General features: G+C 37.0%; 1 protein-coding gene across 13 annotated transcripts in view; it reads left to right on the forward strand.

Moving 5' to 3' along the window:
* Positions 1-25,480, forward strand: part of Tenm4 (teneurin transmembrane protein 4) — a 2,881,475-nt gene that overhangs the window by 1,287,285 nt on the left and 1,568,710 nt on the right. For all 13 annotated transcript variants that reach the window (XM_074081868.1, XM_074081866.1, XM_074081845.1 and 10 more), the window contains one exon: positions 24,169-24,231. The gene's annotated coding sequence lies outside the window, so the exon portion shown is untranslated. The remainder of the gene's footprint in view (positions 1-24,168; positions 24,232-25,480) is intronic.

Raw genomic sequence — 25,480 nt, forward strand, 5'->3', positions numbered from 1 at the left:
TGTGCCAGTTCATTTTATTGTTACTTCTACCTTACAAAATGCGGAATATCATCCTTATTATGTAGATTGGCAAAGTGAAACTCAGAGTTTAAACTGTCTTGCCCAAGACTTTCACAAGAGCTAGCTTATGATAGAGTTGTGATTAGAAACTGAGAACATGAGTTTCCAGTCGATATTTCCATTCCTGTGTGCTGCTTGTGGAGAGCTCGTCCCTTGAAGCTTGTTGGTTGTTTTCACCACATTTAAAAGTCCTCCTGAGGGACTTCCAGCAGAATAGGCTTTGAGGTGTGATACTACATATACCACGAAGGCACACACATGTGAGACTGTTTCTTATTCTATATTACAATGATGCTCCATTCAGATTACGTAGCTGGGAGCTAAAGGTTCCTCAAGAAAATACAAGTGAATTACAGATTTATATCAGATTTGTATAGGGTTCTCTAATATTACTTAATTAAGGAAGTTTTAGAAAATTAAATAGTGCTTTTAATCAAAATTTTCCATACTTAAAAAATAACAGCTTTTCTTTTCAAACAAATATTATACAAATTCTCAATATTTAAAACAAAATAAAGTGTATTCTGTTGGCACAGGATACCCTCTGTGTCTCACAACCCTGACCCTTCAGTCCCAGTTCCTTCCCATATACTTCTTCTGTAGTTTTAGGCTTCATGGAGAAGAATTTGAAAGTACCTCCTAAAATAAAATATCATTTAAGTAAGAATACCTTAGAGGTATCTACCAATAACATACACTCTCTCGATATGATTATTTACTCTGATGACTTGTTTTATGTGAACTTGTCAGTCATGAACAGAATCACACACGCTTTCCAGCAGTTCTCTGTGTGCACTTCAGATGTCAGGAGAGAGGTCCATTTTAACACAGTGTACCTTAGGAGGTGAGAGCATAGTACAGAATGACTAGTTCAGCTGTTAAAATCTTTAATTCTTATATTTCCAGTCCTAAATCATTATGCAAGGAGCATTCTCTTTGTATATCTCTGTCCTGAAGTTAAAACCAAGACAGTGTAACCAACACAAAGTCACTGACCTCCCTCCCAGGTGCCTCATTCCTCTGTCTACAACATTCACCAATATTTAGTCAATGTCTACCTCCTGCTGCCAGTATTAAATTCCAAATCTTCCAGCTCAGGACAGTTAGACGAGAGGCTCCATAAACCATGCTTCGCACCACCCAGAAAGTTTTGATCGGTCCTCCTTTAAATCCCACATTATCTACTTTTAAAATATTCTTCAACATAATCAACTTAACAAAATATAGCCGGTACTTTTTTGATCAAACTGATGAATTTATGCTCACAAGGAGAGAAAGTAAAGAAATGATTTTTCCCCAGAAAAAAATAACTCTCAATATACAATTGCTGGATTACTTTGAGGCTTCAACTTCTCTGGACCTCAGTTTCCTTTAATTCTTCAGTTATGATTGATGTCTGTTCTGTGCTCAGACAGTCTTATGGGGCTACAAACGAGGGACTATATGGACATCGAGAAAACTTAATTTATAGCCAACAAATGATACATAAATAGGATATAGGAGTTTCATAAATCTTCTGAAATTATATGTAAAGACTCCTTTTATACAAGTCCATATGTCATAGTGTAGGAACAGTCAAAAGTTTTATCCTATCATAACAAATATGTATCAATGTATTCAGTAGCTTACAAACTGAGTGTGCATCAGGATTACTTACAATGGAAAATGTAAAAACTTTTGGGTTGGTCCAACATCAGACTTCATGACCCAAAATCTTTTGATGTATGTGTGATATAGAAATTTACAATTTTAATAAACTGCCTTGGAAATTCTGCCAGTTATCATTAGCTCCTGGGCTAGTGACAGGAAGTCTGATCACAAACCAATGATTTTATAGTTAAAATGACAATAGTTGCTATCTGTGTTCAGAGACTAGGGTTGCTAGCATTATTTATTCTTTATTAGTCTTCATTAAGTTAATTTTCTGATTCTTGGACACTCTGTGGAATGAGAGGCAAGATTAATCCTTGTCTACATGTACCTAAGTGGCCCGTATCTTTATTACAATCTCTGAATCAAGTAGTTTGCAGCTAGTTGGTGTTCAATAAATATTTAATAAGTGAATGAATGAGTGACATGCAAATAGAAACAAAATCCTAATTATTTTAATGCTCTGATTAAAATTAATAATATGTCCTTTAAAAGACCCTCCTTAAGGACAGATTTCATATGTAGATGAATTAATGAATAAACAGTCTATAAACGTTTGTGGCTTGCATCTGAGCGAATGAATACTGGGTACAAAATGTTGAGCAGCCTGGATGCAAATCCTTTGTTGATGCCCCTAGCAAATACTAATTCCTCCGCTTGGTCAAGTTGTCCAGTCTTGGCTTTTGAGACTGCCTGGTATTTTATTTCCTTCACAAATCAGAGAGAGAGAAAGGCAGTATGCTGGCATGGTGTCATGGCTCTGTAATTAAATCATGGTTTCTCTGAAATTATTCGGGATGAAATCACATTTGGTGCCATGTATTTTCTTTCTCTATGGAGTTACTCTCTGTATCATTCATTAGTTAATATAAATTAACTTATCAAAGAAGGAAAATATTTTTGACAAATGTATGACAAATTAAGTAAGTCGAGTCTGAGTTCCCTCATATGCAATGTGGGAAATATTTTATTTATCTTTCAGTATTGTTTTATAAAGCACAATGTATATAAATAAATTAAGCTTGCTACCCTGAACAGGACTATTTAGTATTATTAATCTAATGAATAAATGTGTTATTAATGAAATGCTATTGGAGGAAATTAAAGAAATACACATTTAAAAATTACAGTTTATAGAGACAAGCATTCTTCACCTGCTTTTGTCATTACTGTAAACTGTGAGTGGGCAGAGGGTGCAATAATCCACCTATAGTATTCCCAAGAACTGAGGCTTAGAATAAATTGACTTTCTCAAGTGACTTTTGCACACAGAAAATAAGCAACAAAACAAGAACTTTAACCTTGGCCAAGCCAGTAGCTCAGTGTGCTTTGCCTTAGTACACTATTGTCTGGGGAGCTGGCTGGCTGTCTGGGAACAAAATTGAAAGTAACATAATGCAACAGCTATTACAGAAGGGATTTAGAAAGGCAGAGAACTGTGCCAAAATGAAGAGGGAAAAGGCAGATGAGTTGCTCATTTTGCATTATGATAGCAGTACTTCCAGTTACCTGGGTAAAAATGAGCATGTACATACACAAAAGGATCTGCTCTGCTGTCAGGTAGACCTGAGTTCAAATCCAACTTGTACATTCATTGTCTGACCTTGAGTAAATCTCTTTGCTTTCTCAGGCACCATTTCTTTTATCAAATGCAATAGAAAACTTGTAATTATTGTTATCATCATGGTTTTTTACTATTTAAAAGTGAATAGTTCCTTTCACTTAAAAGAAACAAGCCTCAGTGTAACCTCATGCTTTATCTTTTCACAGTTTTGAGACTTTTGGACAGTTCAACTTTTTTTAACCTTTATCACCTAAGAAAAAACATCCACAAAAGAGCAAAAGCAATGATAATAATACCTGACCTAATTACTTTAAAATATTTAAAATAATCATAAATACAATACAAAATAATGAATATGAAATTGTTTTTGAACAGATAAGTTGTTATATGTTAGTAGTTAGGACATAGGTCCTAGTACAGAAATCCTTTACATTTTTTTTTGTCAATTTTTCATGGCTCTGGGCTGCTAAAACCAGAGTGTGGATACACAGACTTGTGTTAAATGGTAACCTCTTGCCCATGTGACACATAAATGAAAGCACCCTTTGGAGAAAACAATTTCCTTATCAAGCTTAAACACACTGGCCCCTGAAATGGGAGCACAAATCACCTGCAGTGGGAGAAGCTTTGTTAATTATTTGTAATAATACTTATAGATTTTTTATGGTTCCAAAAATAATACATGTTTTGGGCAGAAAATTGGGACACACACAACACAAATACTAATACAAAAATCAACTGACCCCTAAACATAAAGCATATCAGTTTTGTTCTGTCTCTCCAGTCTTTATGAGGATATTCAGGCTCATAGAATTAAAATGGTTGACTTAAGTTCTCCAGGGCAAAAAAATTAACAATAAAGCTACCTCTTAAAGGAGCATGCATTTTGTACTTTGTGTACTTTGTGCTTTTGTACTTTTAGCTGTGAAACGGTGAGGCCTCTGAACAGCTCCAAGGCAATGAGGAGAACTTCTGTTACTTCCCTGTGCAGAAGAGTAAACCAAACTTCAAAGAGGTCTCTTAGCCTCTAGGGAAAAAGAGTTGGGATGTAAGTACTCATTGCTTGAGTATGGCTCACAGGTCCTTCTACTTTATCATCACACCCCTCTTACCCACCACAGTGGATCTAGGATAGGAAGACAATGGGAACGTTATGACTAGGTTCAGAGTTCTAATTCATGTCTGATAAGAGCTAGCAGACTCTTCATGATTCTTCATGAAGTGATTTGTGTATAGGTTTAGTTCTTTAAATGTAAACTTGAGAATATTCCCTTACTTCTTTGGGTCTCAGTTTAAACATCCAGAAAATGGATGTAAACTGCATAAATATTTGGTAATTTTTCGGTGTTTTGGCTACATGAATGAAAAAAGCAGTAAGGTGCAGTAGTATAAATAATAGACATTATTGTTTCCCTTCACATTCTTCTGAATATAGGATAGTTCCAAGGATTAATGTGCCCTTAAAGACCCTCCCAAGCTAGTATATCACCCATCATAATTACACCATATCTACCTTGGTTCAAGTGTTACTTCTAGACAGGCCAGCCATTGGTAGAAGTATTGGCTATCTTTTCTGTAACTCTGTTCTTAAAGAAAGGAAATAATTTGTTCAAGTCACAACTTGGCAGGTTTTTTCTCAAGTCTCTTTGACTTTAATCATATACTATCCCTTTACAAATTACTGTCAAAGCAAATCATTGTCTTTTGGGTATCTGAAAATTCGATTTTTAAAAGTTGTATAATTTTGTTTTCTAAAATTCTTGCAACTTTTTCTAGAAGATTATACATTTCTGGAAGAATATCAGAGCCTTTGGCTCTTGTTCATGTACAATTTTTAAATTCTTACACATTTATTGACTACAAAGTGGTAACATGATAAATGTCTTATATGCACACATATTTATATCTGAATTACAAAATCACTAAAGGTTTAAAATACAATGTTGGCCAAACATTGGAGGGAAGAACAGTCTTACACATTGTGGGTGGTAGTTAGGTTAGTATAACCTAGATGGAGAGCAATTGAGCAATATATTTCAACATTTCAATGTTACATGTTCTTGGTCCCAGTCATTCTAATTGGAGCAATACATGCTCCAAATATGTTTGTACATTGCAAATTGCAATCAGTATCAGGATATTCATTTAAAAATATAGATTTATATTTTACCATTGACTGGGCCCTCTCCAAGTTATTGCAGATATATTTGAACAAAGAGCAACACCCCTGCCCTCATGGGGTTTATGTTTGGTACAGCACTGAAGGTGAAGCATTGGGTGTCAAAGAAAGAGACCACCACTCATATAAGAAATGTGAAATTGATGGCCAAGCAAGAGCAAGCTGTTTGAGGAAAAGTCCCTTGTTCTTCTTTTAATAGATTTATACCATGTCATTGCATGACTACATCATAATTTAATTACATACCTTTTTATTGAGAAAATACATACTGTCTGGGAAATGCTTACTCAATAGCCATTTCAATAAATAACAACTGAGTTTTTAAACTCACAATGAGGAAGCTGAATGAGTACTGAAGTAGAAAAATCTCTAAGAGTTATTATTTAATTAGAGGCAGCAATATCTGCACTAACTTCTATAATGCATAAAATGTTTCTGAAAGGATATATAAGAAATTAGCAGCTTCCATCTACAGAGGTCAAAGCATAAAACTTAGAAGTTGTGATCAGAAGTGGAGGAACACTTTTCACTATTATCCTTTCATTAAGGTCATGATATTTTAAAATAAACACATTATTTATATCAATTTAAATTTTAAAAATCAAGTATATATTGTTGTGAATAAAATTATAAAAGTATTCAATTATTTAATCATTACTATTGTTGAAATCTCATACTTATTGTTCATTGTTATTCTGGCTGATTTGTTGGGTTTGGTTTACAGTCTGAGTACTGTTTCCCTTAACTATAGATCATTGAAATCTTTTGTCCAGGCTCTCACTTTCTATGATGCTTTTTGTGCACCTCTACTGATAATTAAATCCATAACATTTTTTCATTAAACTTTGTGTTTTCCTTTTAGATTGTATTTGACAACTCCTCCCAAACCTCACCACTATGAAGACAGACATTTTCATCCATGAATTTTATATGACTTTTAAATCTATTTGAAATTTATTGCCAGATATGGTTTTTTAAAAGGTTGAAATTTCATTTATCTTAACACGTTTTACTAAGCAGTTGATTATTGGCTCACTGATGTATGGTGCCTGTTCCTGGTCTGTTGTGAGTTCCAGGATGATGGTCAATGTATGGCTAATCCATCACTGTCACTATTAAACCCTAGGAGGTCTAATTCCTTCACGTGTTTCTTTCCTAGACCTTCTGTGGTTCCCTCACAGGCATCTGTTTTCCAGAACTCAGCAGAGGCTCTGGGAGACCCTCTGATGATCTATAATGCTCACTAGACAGCTCTCTCCTTTTCAGCAGTGAATACTACAAACTACAGAAACCCAACTCTGGCTCCTCAGATCAGGAAATTTACTAGCTTTCATCTGGGTTTCTTCCCTTCTCAGTGCTCTGATCTGGAAACTTGTACTAGAAAGAGTGGGGAGGAAAACACAAGGCTTATTATGTCCCTAAACTCTCAGAGATCATGGCCTACAATAATATCTGATGGCCAAAACCTTGTCACCAAGCCTCCAAATTCACTTTATTTTTCAATATAATGAAATTCTTGCTACACTTTAAAAATACTTTCTTTCCAAGTTATCCCTCAAATCTCTCTGGAGCTTTCAGTAAAATTGCATTGACTTAATAAATTAAATTTAAGGTGGAAGAGGGAAACTCTTTACAAGGTTAAGTAGTAATATCTATAAATATAGTAAGAGTGCATATTTAGATATTTGTAGGTCTTTTCATAGAGCTTTACTTTTTATCTACTTAAAGTGATTGCCTATTCTTTATTAGTTTAATTCTCAAATACTTGAGAGTATTTTTGGCAATGTGTAAATGCGCTCATTTTCTTTCTGATTTTATGGTTGGTTATTGGTACAGAGGGCCATTCTTGATTGCATATATTGAATGTATAAGCTGGAAGTTTTATTTACATTTTCTAATTAGTTTCAACAGTTTTTTTGCTGATTCTCTTTGAAATCCTATATACATCACACTGTCATCTGTATCTAATTATACAATTCAGCTTTTTCTTCCCAATCTTTAAATTTCTTATTTCGTTTGCTTTTCTCACTACATTGTACACAATTCATACACATTGAATGGTTATCACTGATAGCTGAAGTCTCTGGTCTCTATCCTTAAATGAAATGTCCTACATTTTCACAACGGAGTAGAGTGTTATCTGTTTGATATTAGTAGGTAGATAATAGAAAATAAAAAGCATCCTCTACTTAGTTTTCCTAGAGATATTTTATAATAAATGAAATGAAAATGCTGATTTTTTTTTCCTTTTTTTAATTGTTGTGCTAGGTGGGGGTTCATTGTGGCATTTACAAATGTTCTTACCATAAATCAAATGTATCTTACTTGAATGCACCCCCTCTATATTCTCCTTCATCCTTCCCTCCCCCCATTTCTGGAATAGTTTCAACAGGTGTCATTTTCCTATTTACATACATGTGTACACAGTATTTGCACCATACTTACCCTCCCATGCCCTTTTCCCACCTCCTCCCCCTCCCACTGGTAGCAATCCCCTCAGCAGGACCTGTTCCACCCTCCTGTTCTCTGAATTGTAACTTGAAAACAAAGTGACATTATTGTTTGTTTAGGATAGCTACACAGGGAGTTTCTTTTTGAAAGGAAATGCTGGATTTTAATCAATATTTATTTTCTAAATTTATTGGGTTGCTCCTGATCTTTTTCTTTCTCTTTTTTTTTTTATTTTCTAAATTTATTGGGTTGCTCCTGATCTTTTTCTTTCTCTTTTTTTTTTTTTTTTTTTTTGGCAGCACTGGAGTTTGATCTCAGGGCCTTCAACTTGCTAAGCAGGCACTCTAACACTTGAGCCACAAACTCTGCTCTTTTTCTTTGGTTATTTTTGAGAGAGTATCTCACTTTATCCCTGGTCAGCCTAGACTGAAATCTTTCTATTTATGCTTGCTACACAGCTGGGATGACAGTCCCATACCATCACACCCAGCTTTTTATTGGTTGAGATGAGGTCTTGTAAATTTTTTGCTGGGATTGGCCTCAAAGCCTGAGCCCCCTGATCTCTGTCCCCCAAGTAGCTAGGATTATAGACTTGAGCCACCATGCCCAGCTCCCGACTTTTTAAAATGTGATTCATAACATCAGTACATTTTCTGACTTGGAAGTATTGCTACAGACTATTAATTGTGTTTGGTGACTATGTTTTTTTGTGTGTTTTGTTTTTATAATATCTATTTTGTGAGGACATAATTGTTTGCTTCATTTTATTTCCACCAAAAGGAGAGTTATCATAGTAGCATGGACCTAATCTTCTGTCACTCCGTCTTTTGGTTCAGTTCAAGCATCATCAGCTACGTGCTTGGGTGAGTGGTTTATGATTTGGGACATGAATGTGCACTTCTATAAAAATAGGAATGAGAATCAGAAGTAAAATTTTATGATACCTCAACTCTAGAGACGCTTTCACAAGATATTCAGTCAGGATTTCTATTCTAGTCTCCAACTTAGTTTACCCACAAATTCATTCCCACATGCACACCTCCTTCCCTCAACCTCATTTTCCAGACACAACTTCTGGTTCTGTGATGCCTATAGACTTTTCATGCACAGTGCTTTCTATTCAGGACAACCTTCCTGCTTCAGAATTAGTTGGTCAATAACAGATACAGGTTTTACTAGCTTAAGAAAACTGAAATTTCCTTTATGGCCAGGGATGCTGAGCATTTTTTCATGTTTTTTTGGCTACTTGACTTCTTCCCTTGAAAAAGCTCTGTTCAGTTCATTTGTCCATTTCCTCATTGTGTCATTGATTTGGGGAGAGTTTAGTTTTTGAGCTCTTTGTATATTTTAGTTATTAATCCCTTATCAGATGTATAGCTGGCAAAGATTTCTTCCATTCTGTAGACTGCCTCTTCAATCTTGTGGCCATTTCTTTTGTCGTGCAGAAGCTTTTGACAAAGGATTCAAAGGAACACTGTGAATCTGGGAACAGAAACCTCTTGACAATAGTATTAAATAGTCATATAACAAATATATTCAAACTGATTTCCATCAGGCTATAACTCAACTGCAATGATTTGAAGGTGGCCCTCCAAAATTCCATGTTAAACCCAATCATCTCTAATGAAACAGGATTAAAAGGTGCAGCCTTTTAATGACAACTATCATGAGAGATTAGTGGTCTTAAAAAGGGAGCTTGAGAAACTCCTGCCCTTCCACTATGTGATTACACATGCAAGGTACCATCTATCAGCAATAGGTCCTCACAAAACACCCAACCTACTGGTACCTAGATCTTGACCTTCCCAGTTTCCAGGACAGTGAGCAAAAAATTTCTGCTGTTTACAAACAACTCAGTCTAAGGTACTTTGTTATGGCATCTGGAATAAGCTATGGCATCAACTTAAGATTCAACATCCCTTGGACTGGAGACATGGCTGGAATGGTAGAGCACCTGCATAGCAAGCATAAAGCCACAAATTCAAACCCCAGAACTATCAAACTCCTATAAAAGGACTGCAGTTAACCTAGATTATATCATGTTCTCCATCACCCCTTGGTGAAGTCTAGACACCTTGACTTACTGCCCCACAAAGACCAATCAGTGGTGGAAAAGCTGTTTTCTAAAGGAGACTGTGTCATTTTAGAAAAGAAATGAGTTCTGGAAATTCTCCAAGTGAGAATTGAGCATCTCCCCATCTCATTACTTACTTGACCCCTACTTATGAATCTGGATTCTGTTTTGGAGACAATGTCTCATGAAACAATGGGTTGTATGCTTGCTTCCATCTTTCCATCCTGCTTTTTTCTTCTCCATGTCAACACATGCACAACACCACATTGTACTTCTGGTTTAGAGTCCCTTTCAGTGGGAGGAGAAGAGACACTTGATAGCAGACACTGACCTTGAAGTAACCTTGGCTTTGTCTTTACAAATGTTAGCACAGAGTGTTATGATGAATGTTTAGGAGTTATGTTTGTAAAGGCAGAAGAAAAGAAAGAAAGAGGGAGGGATATAAGGAAGAAGGAAGGATGTGGGGAGAAAGGAATCTAGAAGAAAGCAAATGTTAATATGATAAAGAATGCTCTGAATGACAACCATCTAGACTGCCCTGAAGGTAATGAATTCCTCATTATGGAAGGTCTTTAATTACTGAACAGATAACCATGTGGCACATAGACTGAAAAAGAAATTGGAATGGTTATATTTTGAGGTTCCTTTCAACTATGGAAGACTGATTCCCTGATACAGGAATCCAAAATGGTGAGGACTTGGTAGAGTGAGTGTAGAGGGTACTATTAGTCCGAGAGAATAATCTACTTGAAGGCGTGTCCTGTGCTTGAAGCATGTGAATTCTGTGCTTTTCTAAGCTCCTCTTGATTTGGTAAATACCCATGAAAGAACAACCAGTCTTCTTTTCAATGATTATGTCATGAGTAATAATTTGACTTTCACTTATGCCTTAGAGACATCAGGAGACTCCTGGAATGCATAACCTTGCTATTTGGGATGTATATCTCCAGTCTTAAAAAGGTAGAAGAATGTGTATTCTTAACTCAAAAATCCCTCAAACCTCTTGGGATCTTAATTTTTCAGCAATACCTAACTTGATGTTTGGGGATGTTTTACCACTGGCAAAACTTTACTTTTTTTGTCAAATGAATGTTGGGAACTTCAAGTGGACTTTTTGAAAGTTAGCATGTTTAAAAACTGACATTTTTTATTTAATGTAAACAATTTAGGATATTGCAGATTCTTTTTCTTTTTAAATAGAAATGGATATAGTATTTAGTGGTGTAGGTCTGTATCAAATAGCATTTCGATTTGCTTTAAATGGAAAGCTTTTAAAATCAAGAATGAAGTCTTACTTCAAATGCCCAGTTACCTAGAATTTACCATCCTTTGGTTTGCTTTGATACACAAAAACCTCACTGTTCATGAAAGAAATGAGATATTATCATGTATTTTAAAATGTCATTTCTTTGGCCATTGTAGAAAAAAAAAGAAAATCAATGTAAAAGTACTATATGAAATTGAAAAGATAACAGCAAATCCCACAAAGTATCAAGACAGACATGGTAACATTAACCATTTCTCTTTGTTAGATGAAACATCCTAGTTAACATTCACAAATACTTAGAATTTAATAAATATTATAGTTGTATATTGGAGTGGAGATGGAGTATGGGATTTTAAATTAGAAATGACATTTGTATTGATATTCTGTGGTTTTTATTTATTTATTATTTTTTTTTTTTTTTGGTGTGGCTTGAAGGAGAGATGATGGTGCTCAGGCAAAGGATAAACCCATAATTCTTCCACCTACAAATTACTTTTGGTTAGCTGCTGTCATGAAGATTAAATTGCTCAAATAATTAAATGTGTTAGTGTGGGTGTATAGAGAGAGGCATGATAAAATCCATATAACATTTTACAAAATAATTTCATGCTTAGTTTTTTTTACCTGAACCTGAAAATTACCCTGAGACATAAGGAGGACCTATTTTACAGATGCATGTAAAAAGATATGTGGTATCGCTCACACATATCCAAGGGTGGTTCACTTAGTTTACAGCTCAACTCAAACTGAAAACCACATTTTCCTTCCACAAGCTATCTCTGAACCTCAGGGTTCTCACACCTACACTACTTTATAGGGCTGTTAAACGATCTGCTGGGAGCACATATAAATGCATGCAAATCGCAAATACTTAAGAAAAGCTATAAATGAGGAATTTATCTGTCTCAAGATACACATTGAATAGATCAAGTACTCTGTACCTGGCACACTGGGTCAAAGAGATGAGTCCCACCTTCACCTGCAATTTCCACATCATTTAAGTCTTTGTTTCAAGGCTGTGTTACCCTGCTCATGCCTTTGCCACTTGTGCTACTCAGACCCTCAGCTTGTAGAGAAGAAAATGCACCCATAAATACATTCAGCAGGTAAAAAAAAAACATGGACAAGAAACAAGAGTCAGTAGGGGAGAAACAGACACAGCCTGTTTCTACACAGGCCTGACATGTAGGTTTCATTGGTTAGCCATTCACTGAGTGAATGGAATTAGTTCCTTTAGCAGTCAACACAGGCACAAGGTGGAAGGTAGGGAGCGAGGGCCAAATGTCTACTACAAATCTACGTATCTACTTAGGTCTGGTATCTCACCCTCTGCTGAGTCCTATTACCAGTAGGTGACTACACATAATGAACAGTTTCCTGGGTTGTGGCACTTTGAATGCTAAAAATAGGAAAGTCCAGGCAAACTAGGTGGCCCAGTTTAAAACCCATAGCCTGATGCCTGAGGCCCCATTGGGACACTTCACCTGCTGTAGCCAGCAAGCTCAGCCTGACCTTCCAGAGATCATCACGGGAATGTTTTGCATGAAAGCATTGGTTTCTAGAGTTACATTCTTTTCACTCCAGCTTACCCATAATTTTCAGGAAGAAAAAGAGTTAACAAAGAGATATTTATAATTGCATTTAATTTTTTCCTCCCATATTTTTCCTTTATCTTTGGCACCTGCTACAACTTGCCTGATAGCAGAAAACAAAAGGAATCAGAAAGAGCAAACAAATGTTAATGAGAAAACTCAGAAACAGCTGAGATGCTTTGTTTTCAAGAGCTTTCTTTTTCCATAAAAATGTGGACACATAGTTTTGATTTCCCCCTGCACATTTATAATATGGTTACATTTTTCAGATTATAAACCTGTTTCTACTTGTTATGGTAGACTGGAAAAGAAAAAGCTACAAAAATGCTAAGGTTCATTGAGCACCTACTATGTGTGCTAGACAGAACATTTTAAATGAAATAGTCTGTTTAATCTTTACATGAACTTTATGAATGATGTATCATGTATACTTTGCATTTCAGCAAAATAGGGCTCAGAGAGAGGTTAAGAAACTTGCCCAAGTTTAATCAAACCACTGGCAAAAAAGAGAAGACCATTTTTAAGTCCAAGAGGTCCAAGTATTCAATTTGCAGAGACCAGGCTTCAGGGTACCCCCTGGCTATCCAGTCAGCACCACCATTTTATGGTTCTTGACCACATGAACAACCATGAGTTTCCATGGCCCAGCAACAACTGTCTGCCTCTAACTCTCCAGTTTTGACAACAGTGAGCAATTTTCCTGTGTGCTTGGAAACTCACAAAAGAGATACAGTGTAAAGAAGAGAACAATACTCTTTTTTGCGTATTTCATAAAAGCATGAAAGTATTAAAGAAACCTAAGTGTACAATGAGAGACAAAATATGTATGTCTCTTCTGGGACTTTGCTTGCTGAAGGGTACAATGAAAATGACATCGAATCATCAGAACCAGACACCCTTGGGTTAAATCCTAGATGATATTTCCAAGTCATTGCTACGTTATCCTTCCTGTGTCTGTTTCCTCATTTCTAGAACAAAGAGGGTTATGATCTGTAGTGCTGCCTCTCCCCTGATTTTGAGGCCTCTATTTCTCATTTTGGGTTCTGCACCCCACTTGGTTATAGTTCTATTCATAATCCAGATAGCTGCTGACATGCTTGCTGTGTCTGTCCTGAATTCCTATTTTTTCTCTATCCTGGCAAGAAAAAAAGAGAGCAAGTAATGTTTATGGAGGTCTGATACCAGGTATCAGAACTTTGTTTCTTAATGTCCTTATATCACCTATAGTATGTATTTAGCTTGATGAAACAGAAATTCAACTACACTTGTTTAACCAAATAGCAGTTATAATTTTCTCCTGCAACAAGAAGTCTTACAGGGTTGGTATGATTCACTGGAGTTTTAACAAGACTGCTCAGCCTCCATATTCCAGATCTGAAGAAGAAGGAGATCAAAGAGCAAAGGTAAACTCCGGCTGAGTTTGTCTGCATCTGAAAAGTTTTCTCTAAAGCTCTAAGGAATGACTTTCATTTAGAATTTCATTAAGAGTTGTGTCACAAACTAAAAAGGAGGCTGGGGAATTTTGTTTAAGCTGGGCATATGGCCATCCTGAACTTAATTAGGGGTTCGTTGTTAGCAAGGAAAAGGATGAAAATGGAGATTGAGGAAGCTACCAGAAATGTTTATAGAAGCATGCCCCAATTTCAGTGAGCATGCAGACATTTTAATGATCTGTGTTTGCATGTTGCAGAGAGACTAAGAAGCCTACCACAGTCCTGGTAACAAACCTAGACACATAGAGATGTGTGCTTCTGTCTGCATCTCTCCACTCTGTTGCAGCTTTCTTTTTTTGTTGTTTTTGATTGGGGGCTTCTTTGTATACTACAGGGTGTTGCTATATAGCCTAAGGTGTCTTCAAACTCATGATCCTCCTTTCTCAGCCTCCCCAGTGCTAGGATTACAGGTGTGTACCACCACACCTGCAAATTACACCTTCCTTAAGGTCATTGTCTCTAGCAAGACTGCTCATTTAAGAAATTGGAGACAGAGCATTTTATATTTTTCTTTCCTTAACACTATGAAGGATTTGAGAATAATATTTGTGTGTACCTCATATATTCCAGGCGCCATTCCACATAGTTATTTTCCCTACTAAGAATTCTATGCTAAGAAAAATAGCACCCTGGCCCCATATTTGGTAAGTAGGGGAGCTGAGGTTCAACTGAAAGGTGAGCCAGGCCACTTTTCCTTACATCACATGATATGGACCACTGAGAGTTTAACATTTAGCAGATGGAATCTCAAAGAAGAAACCACCTTCAATATCTGCGATAGTGGAGTTTTAGATGGTGGGCAAATAACTGGTTAGCTGTGGACGATTTTCAAGTAGGGCCTAAATCAGGCCAGGGGAAACCTATTAAAAGCTTTCCTCCCATTCTAGTTTTTATTGTTAGAGAAGCCCAAGAATAAAAATTCTTAATGATAACATAGCCATTCAGAGTTTTTAATGCAAACATAATGCTGGGATCAAAACCTTAAATTGTGTTTCAAACATTAACTCCTGTTCTCCTTCCATAAACTCAATGTCCAAGGTCCTACATAAAGGAGATGTCCCATAGAATATGAAACAAGATGCATTTTTTGGAAGATCATATTTTTATTAAGTAGCATCTATATTTATATCTAATTTTCTTGCCAATCTTCTATCAGAAATTATTCAAAATACTCAGTTTTTAAATTTTTTTTATTGAGAAAGTTTAGTAATCAACTTATTTAGGAAAAAAAAAATTATTCACTAATGAATCACTTGACATTTTCTTAGACTAACCTCCTGATGAAATTAGTGCTATTATATTAAAATAGATTAATTATTAATTGGGATTCACATAAAATAATTCCTAAATGTACAACACAGTGTAAAAAAAGAGAATCTACTTGCTAAATCATCATTCCTATTACCAGCATTATTTACAGAGATTTCTTGAGCACCTACTGTGAAGAAGACCTTGTAGCACACATTGGAAAAAGATCACAGGTTTCCTTGAAGGTCTTATAAGTAGCATGCATGTGTTTAGGTATTTATGTAATTGTGTATGTATACTGTGTATTGTTTCAGTAGTTTGAGAGAAAAGATACCCAGGAAGAGGCATAGAGACTTTGTTCCTCTCCTCTGAGGCTAGCACAATGTATGGATTATGCTCTATAAATTCTCTCTGGATGAAGTAGATGAATATATATTTCTATACCATTATGCTTCCTTATTAGTATCTTTCCTTCTCAGGGCCCTTGGTTTTAGAACTCTCTCATATTTTGTCACATGTGATTGGGTGGAAGATTTTGAGATTAGTGCATCTGAATGTGATGTCCTTGCAAAGGTCTAATCTTGCTTTCATATGCTGCTCCTAGTCTTGGCAACCCACCTGCGTGAGAGAACTGAAAAGCAGATAGCATCCTAAGGAAGCGCTGGTGTGCTGAAAGAATGGACAGGAGGTTCATTCTTCTGCAAGCTGGCTGATTCCTCACTCTCCCCAACACCCTGCTTCCCCCTCAAAGCACCCTTTTGTCCTTCCCTAATTAGTTATGGATAAGAAAAGAAGATATGCTCCTTTTGTGGTTTTTAATGAATCAATCCCTCATCAATTCCCCTTCAGCAGGCACAAAAACAAAAGATTGAAAGCTGATTATCATCCTCATTATTAGGATCTGGGCATGGAAAAATGGCTTCTTCTGGGATTCCTTTGCTTTTTTTGTCCAAGACTAAATTTCAGAGTGGAAGAGTGTTGGCATAGTAATATATTGTAATACAGTGCTGAAGGAGATAATGAACTTTATCAGGTGATTAGAACAGAAATTGCTGCTGATAAAGGGGAACTTCTTGCAAACTTTGCCTTTTCCTAACTCTGCAAAAATGAAGTATTAAACTGCTATAGGACACTTCAAGTTCAATCAAAAATGCCTTGAAACTTGACATTTTACAAAGATAAAAATGTTTACTTTCAAATAATTTAAAAATTATTCACAATTATGTGAATCCATAAGGACATACAGACTCTCCTAAGACTAATTATTAAAGCAGAAGTGAAGGGGACCTTAGGAACCCCTGTTCTCATTCTCTTAAGTGGCCCACCCAAGGTCACACAGTTGAAAGAGGCAAACCTATGACCAAAGCCAACATTACTTGCTTGGTCCTATGTTACATGTGTTGTGTGTATGTATCATTATTCCTTAAAGTAATCTTATGAAAGAAGTGCTACCGCATTTCATCAATTCTAGAATGCATGTCTTTTCCTATTTTAATGTCTTTGAAATTGGAATGAATCTCACTTCATCTAAAATGTCTTTGTGTTGCTATAAAGTTCTTCCAAAGAAGTTTACTTCCACTAGGCACATGGGGGCACTATCAACCTGAGCCTACTTTAAATTTTCTGCTTGTTTTATTTATTTATTTATTTATTTATTTTGTTTTTGGTGAGGAGGAGGGAGCATAGTGTCAGTGTAAATCCAGAAGGCATACTTTTCTGAATACCTCAAGTTCAAATTCTTAAGAGAGAGCCTACCACTACCAGGATTGAGACATGTGCATTTCCTGGCTATCTCTCACAGTTTCCTTCACACTGAATTCACAGAGATGCTAGGTATGTGTGAGAATGTCCTATACAGCTTAGCTTGGACATTTTCTTTTGTAATGATACATAGAATAAAAGCATCCCAGAGACTAAAAAAAGAGCAGAATTGCTATATCCCTTATATCCATGATAAAAATTGAGGCTTAGAGAAGTTAATTAACACTCCTGATGTCATAAGAAGGAGTGAAGTTTGGATTCAAACTAGTTCTTCTGATTCCAAGTTGTCAATTTGCTTTCTTGTGTACCACACTTTACTAAAAACAAAATGTCTTTGCAAATGCCATTCTGCTCTCTCTGGACATTGTTTTTCTCACATAATGCTTTTACTAGAAATATTTAGAAAGGAACAAACATGTTTTGCTTATGTATGTCCAACACAGGGGCTTATGCATTTTCGATCATCTAACAATCAAACTAACCCAAACTGGGAGGTTTTATTTAATCTACTTTTACAGATGATGAAATTAAGACAGACAGGTGAAAAATGTGTCTGAGGTCACAAAGAGTTAGGGTTAGAGATGCAAGTTGAGCCCCACTAAGCCTGACCCATGAGCCCTGCTGAGTCACACTGCTTTTCAGAACTCTTGTTCCAGCTCTCTTTCCTGCAACGTGTGGCTGCCGCAGTAATGTTATTGACAAATGACCCCAAGCATCATGGACTGTGAATTGTCCTTTTTACATGTGACTCAATGACTATCAAAGGCTGCTCTGTTCCTCAGCTGGTTATCAGGCAGAGCCTTGATACAGGGACAGGAGAATCTACAGGAAGTCAAGTGGCAGGGTTAATTCTCAGCAGGCTGCCATTTTTATTATGGACTTCACTGTGTCTGCTATAGCATAAATCCAGACCACTGCCACATGGGCATTCAAAAATTTGGATACTGACTTCTGGATCCCCACATCTTCCAAATGCCCACAACCCTGGGTGATGCCCTTTGGCTTTTCCCTTTGCTGGGAAATGTTTCTTTTTACAAAGCTCAGGAGATTCCCTTCATGCTGACATTTCACAGCAGGCTTACAAACAAGCTTGGCTCATGTGTTTGCCCTTACTCACAGGGTGTGCTGTCCCTTTCACCAGGCCAAGTATAAGGCATAGTTGCAGTTAAAAATGGAGAGTTCAAAATGAGACACCTGAAAGTAGAGGTAGGGAAAGAGGGAATTCCAAGAGAGACCTGGTTAAGTTCATTGTTTCTGAAGATGGTTCCTTCTCTGGGAGACAGATTCACATTATCTAATATTATAGCTATTTGTGTATAAGATTGGATTGCCAGTTTATTAAGCCATAATGATAAATATGACTGTTAGAAATTTAAATCAGCATAAATCAAACTTAGCTCTTCTTTATGTCCACCTCTACATAAAAGGATTATTGGTTAAAAGAGAAAATAGTGAGCACCATTGAAAGTGTGATCTTAAGCAGAGTCCTTGCTGAAGTTCTCTGTCCTTCTACAGTCAATGATTACAAGTGTCCACAGCTTGGATATTAGAGTCAGACCAACCAGGGTTAGAATATTTGATCTGCCACTTCTGACCATGTCAATCTTCAGGAAATACCTTATCCTTACTTGGCACCATTTTTCCTAACAGGAAAATAAGAATAATACAGTATCTACTTCACAGAGTTGTGAGAATTAGGAGAAGAGAAGTATCAGTATGTAAATGGTTTATCACAGACTTTGACATACTATAGTCCCTTGGCACTTTGGTGTCAAGAGTTGCAGGGTATGTTGTCAAGTTAATAGCAAATTTGAGGCACAAAGGAACATAGCTGAATTTAATATGCATATTGTTAATAAGACACCTGTTTTGTTTTTCAAAAAAAGCAATATAATTGTTTCAATGGAGGAAACAATGATAACAAACATTTAATATATAGAACTCAAATGTTACTATTTTTGTGACAGGGTAGTAATAGGCAGTGTCCTTTGGCTAAATCCTCATCTTCTTGGGTTGTACTGGAATGGATACTATTCATGCCCCAGGCCCATTTAATGATGGATCATTTGACTGTGCTGTATTCATATATTATGAACTGTGTGCCTTGCTTTCCAAGAACATTCTTAGAAGTTGGTTTAGTACATGGGAGCAGCTTTGAGATTGTTAGTGAAGTTGTCAGTTTTCAGGTAGCTTTTTCTCCCCCAGAGCCAGCATTTGTATAGAAACATCTCTCTTCCTGTGTGCTGCTGTAAGTTCTTCCCTATCCATGGCTCATTAGGTGGTCTGGTTAGTGGGGCTGTGGCTGCCCATTTGCAGGGAAGAGAATATTCCATAAGGATGGCTGCAAAAGAATCAGAGCTGTGAATTTCATCTATGGTTCCCAAGGGAATTCAACCTGATAAGCTACTCAGGATGTCTTCTGTTTAAATGCATATCTTACATTCATAAGATGCATACTATCCATTTCAGGAAGTTTGCCAAATAGAGAAGAGTGAAAAACAGCTTTTGTATTCCAAAACCCATGACGGCCACAGTTGTCATTAGATGTATTTAATTATATTCTGTTCCCTAAGTATAGCATAGTTACAATGTACATATTTTAAAATTCTTTTATTTATTTGTTTAATATATTGTGATCATTCTTCTACGCTGTCATGCAGAAACTTCCTGACACAGCAAGCCAAGTCATGTGAATTTGGACTTTCTGTTCAGTCTTACCTCTTTCTACCCAGATTCATGGTCTGCTCCACCCATGCTGAAGGTGCTGCACCGTAGACATTTCTATCTTCCCATCTCATATCTCACTGTTTCTTGAGGGTCAGCCAACTTGCTAGAAGATATCAAAATTCATCCCTATTGTTCCAAAGAAAGAGGCTTTAAGGTAGGGACCTTATAGAGAGTTTTGGGCAGGTATGAAGGGACAAGGATGATGAGGAAAGATATCTCATTAGATCTTCAACTTAAAAATATGGGAGATTCTTATCCCCCTAAGGTCAAGTACTCTGGAGCCTGCTGAGACCCACAGTCCAGAATCCCAGAGAAGTTACTACTACCTGGTAGGGGCTGTAGTCACTAAGAGACACAATGCAGAGAGAGATGACATCACAACAGAAAGGACATAGAAGAAGCGCCCTATTTCTCTCTCTACCACTTCTCTCATTTCTTTTCAGCATTCCCCACTGGCCAAGCCCCAATCATAAACCAGAAGACCAGGCAACTCAGATACTCCAATCCACAAATACTGTCCACTGAGCACAGAGCAGCAGGGCAAAGGAGGATGGAGAACAGAAAAGGAAAACCAGGAAGGGGAAGCCAGAGAGAGAGCATCATCCCTTTCTAGTTTCCATTCATTCTATGGGTTTCAGCATGAAGGAAGTTAAGAAAGAAATACTTTACTCTCTCCAGGCTCTCACTATGTCCACCACCTTTTCATACTTGTTTAAAATCACTTACAAGCAGGGATTTTATCTCTTATAAGCAGGGTCTTGTATCATTATCCATTATCAAGTATAGTGTCTGTACTTAATAGGTATTTAATAAATATATGCATAATCACAATTTCCAAAGTCATCATTATTTGTTCTAGGAGCTAGAACATAATTTTCTCCACCTTTTATCTCTCACTGTATGTCTTAACCATATCTTGTTCATTATTTCACAGTTTCATTTCTATAGCTGAGCTATAAGTTCTTCGAATGCAGAGGCTGTGCCAATGGGTCAGATCTGAATGTCTCTACTTATAGTCAGTCACACATGTGTGCACATATTCTCAATTGCACACATCCATATAACGAGTTAAGCTCTGGTAGACAAAGAACCAGAAAGCATCTACACTGCTAGTTTTCCAAGATAGTCTCCACATTTTCCTCAAAGTTCCCACCATCTTTCTGTTGACACACAATAAAGTTCCTCTTTCTTACTACAAAGAGGAAATAGAATTCACTAGACAAGAAATTGCTAAGCCTCATGCCAACAAAATTGCCCCTTTTCTAGCGTTAGGCAGAAATCTTTTGCTACTCTTTACTCACTCCCTGATAACTTTCTCTTTGATCAGACCCCAATAATTCTAATTTAACAAGCAGTTCAAGACAAGAATTATGGTACACACCTGTAATCCTGGCTATTCAGGAGGAAGGCAGAGAAAAGAGGATTATAAGCTCTAGGCCCACTTAGTCAAATTCAGGGAGACCTTCTCTCAAAAAAAAAGTTAGAAAAGTAGTGGGAGCTGGGTGCCTAGCTTATGTGATAGAACACTTGCCTATAGTATGTACAAAGTCCTGGGTTCAATTCTCTACTACGTTAGAAAAAAAATCCCTCCATGGAAGTTTGTGGAGTTGCTGAAAGAACTTAGCATTGGGGGTTTGTAGTGTGGATTCCTGCCGCTCCTGCTCTAATGTTTCAGTGAGAGATCTAGGCCAACACTTCCCATCTCTGGGTCGTTCCCTTTTTGGTAACGTGACACATGGTTCTGTTTCTTGTTTAGTTCCTTCCAGAAGTTATGGACCGGGTTCCAGTCCTACTGGGGTCATGGAAACTGGATGTTTTTCATCACCATATTTCCCCTCTTAATCTTCATTTCTTCACCCTTAAATTGAGATCCATTAAGCCTAGTTCACAGAATTTGAACTAGGAATAAACAAAATAACGTAAAATAGCTGTTCAATAAAGATAAATGTGAGGTGGTTGAACATATGGTTGAAATAGTAGGACGATTCTGTGAAAATATTGTGAGGATAGGCATAGGAAGCAGTAGGGTATGCAGAGGAGATAGGGAAGAGAGGGAGGACCTAGGAAAGGAAAAAACAAAGAATGGAAGAGGGGTAAAATTAGGGACAAATGGACAGGGAGGGTCTGGAGAGAGTTCATAGATACATAAGAAAAATAAAATTTAAGTCAGTGTTTCCCAATTAGAGGGACCACACTTCAATTTAGCTTCCTACACTTTGAGTGGCATGACTTTAGCATTTAGTGAAAATATGCATTATAAATAGGCATGTAAATGGCCCAGCATGGGGTCTGAACGTTAGAGGCAGCCTTGGCAGTGGTAATAATGAAGTGAATCCCATTAGTGATAGAAAGGCAATTAAGAAAATCCTCAATGAAGCTCCAGATCTGAGCATCCAGCTGAAACATTGGGAGTTTGGAGGAAAAAAGGTTAAGCACCCGGGAGGCTGTTTATAATGACTTTAATTAGATCGAAAATGAATTGTTTTGCTCTTCAAGTTTGCTTTTTAGGTAACAGCATCTGTAGCAACACTAAGGTGCACTTCTCAATTGCAGGCTCATGTGTAGAAGGTATTTAGAAGCTGACAGGTATTTCATGATGTGGTTATGCACTGTTCAAAATCAGGGATTCTGGACAAACCCAGTGTTTGCTTATGAGGGGGATCTCTGTGTGACTTGAACTTACTTATCAGGGTGCTTATTTTCTAACAAAACACAGCCTGAAAGTTGCATTCAGTCCCCAGAAAAATGTAATGCACCATGGATTTAGAAAATTCAAATTGTTGCTGAAGAATACCACTCAAGAAACAGAGAAGCCCACATCAAACGATGATATTTAGAAAGCTGTTAGAATGGAAGAAAGATGTTTCCATAAAATAACCTTACATTTTCATATCATTTGTATACCAACAGAGAGAATAAATTTATTATTTTTATAGCTATCACATGATTTGATGGTTGAAAATTATACACAGGTCTCATCCTATCTTCAACAAAAAATGTTTTGGAAGTATTGGGGTTTGAACTCAGGACTTTGCATTTGCTAGGGAGGCATTCTCCCACTTGAACCACACCTTCAACCCTTTTAGCTCTGGTTGTTTTGGAGATAACGCTTTTCCATTTTCTCAGGCTGGCCTGGACCATGATCCTCTTCTTTTATACTTCCTGCTATGGCTAAGATGATAGGTGCACACCACCATGTTCTGCTATTGTTTGAGATGGAGTCTCACTTTTTGCCAAGGCTGGCCTTGAAGTACCATCCACCCAATCTCAGCCTCCTCAGTAGCTAGGAATACAAGTATGAGCCACCAGCACCCAGCTGTTTTTTTTTCTTTTTTGATTAAGGGAACTGAACCTATCCCAGTTCAAGTACTTTGTTCAATGTCACACAGTAAATAAATGACAGAGATGGCAGGGAAATTGAAGTATTGTAAGCCTATTGTTTATATCCCCTGTAGCATGACTAAATTGTAACTACAAGATGCACCCTTAAGTGTGATCCTACCCAACAAATGAGAAATCAATGAACAGTGGCTCTGCTGATGCTGTTTATGTTGCAGCTAGAACTGGAACCCAACTGAAAAGTCCACTGTGCAGAACCAAATGGGTGTGGAGAGAAGCATGGGTCCGACTGCAATATTTTTAATTTTGCTTCAAATCATAAAAGGATTTTATTATCCCAGTGATTGAAAAGTATCAGTTATTTTTAGTTTTAAAAGTAACCTGGAGAGAGGACAACCCTTACCCAGCTGTGGATAAATTCCCATGGCAACTGATTATCAAGCAGAGATTGATTCCAAGGCAAAGCCTACAGAGCACTGATTTTTGTTCCTGGATGCACAGTGGAACCATGGGGAGCTTTTAAGAATACTGAGACCTGGGGTCCACCAGAGACTTGGCTTTAATTGGTTTGGGGTGTAGTCATGGCATTAAGATATTTTCAGGTTACTCAAGTGATTCTAACTTGCAGCTTGGTTGAGAATCTGTGCCATAACCATGATTATTACAAATTGTATATGATCTATACTGTTTCACTACCTGAGAGAACTTCAAGGGGCTTCTGCTAGTCTATGGTTCTGATAGCCATTAATCATTTTCTTGGCAGAAGCTGTTTTTCTGAAGGAGTGGAGAGATGGTCAGAAGACTTGATCTTTTCTTGCATTAAAAGGTAAGGGCAATTTTACAAGAAACAAAACTTTGGTCTGAATTTTTGGTCACTTTTCTCTCTTAATTTATCACTATAACTTTTCTTAGAAAACAACTTTTAGGCTTCTTATAAAGCACTGAGAAATGTTCACATTCTGTTATATTCCTATATTTTTGTTTTTGTTTTGTTTTTGAGACAGGGACTCATAGTGTAACCGAGGCTGGCCTTGAATTCATGATCCTCTTGCTTCTATCTCTGTGTGCTGAGATTATAGGTGTGCACCACCATGCCTGGCTTCATTCCTGTATTATAAAAGAAAAAACAATGTCAAAAAAAATTCTTTGAGCAACAGCACTGGTCACTGAAAGTTATGTTTGTGAGCTGAGTCTCAACAGAGCTTCAGAAGGAAATCAGCCAGGGACAGGGCTTTTGCCTAGGTGTAAATCCTGAGTAACTTGGCAACTGGTATTTCCTCTAGACAAGCTTTGACATTCAAGGGAGCCTGGTGTGGGGATGTAGGCCATTGTTTAAAAGCATCACCCTAAGTGGCAGAACCTGCTTTTTCTGATAGGCCCAGTTTGCATTTGAGCACAAGTACATGTGAACCCCAAAGCAGTAGGGCAAGCCTAAGCCAAGGTCTTGTAAGTAAGGGTCAGAACATATGCAGAAGAATGATCTATTGTGTGATGCAAGCAACAAGATAGAAACTGGAAGAATGCTCAAGGACACGTTCCCTGAGTTCTGCTCCATGAATCCATCATACTAGAGAACTAAACCCAAGTCCTAATTTCTTGGGAAGACAGAAGTGACTCACACCCTCTATCTTGTTATTTTGTGGGGTTGAGTAAGATAGTTTCTGTGTCCTGATACCGTCTTGTGTAAAATGGGTGGGAATCACAACATCTACTCAACTGTTCTCAGTACAGGTGAGATGAGACCAGACATTGCTATGGCTCCTCAGTGACCAACTTGGATACAGTAACTGATTTGGGCAAATGGTCTCCTTTTGCTGCTATGCATCTCAATCATGCAATATTATTTGGAAATAATACTATAGTTTGACATGCAGGATTTACAAACAATAAACAGTATAAATTGGTCATTCAGAACATTAGTTTTCTTTATTTTCACACATTTCTTTCTGAAGTACCAAACTTACTTCTCAGGGATATTGCAATTATTATGACTTTGTATTTTAAAAATTTCATCTTATTTGAGTTATGTAAGCATTATGTTTGGACCTTATCTGTAGTTTTCCTGGGGTAGGATT

Source organism: Castor canadensis, chromosome 1 (genome assembly GCF_047511655.1).
Source record: "Castor canadensis chromosome 1, mCasCan1.hap1v2, whole genome shotgun sequence".
Classification (NCBI taxonomy): Eukaryota; Metazoa; Chordata; class Mammalia; order Rodentia; family Castoridae; genus Castor; species Castor canadensis.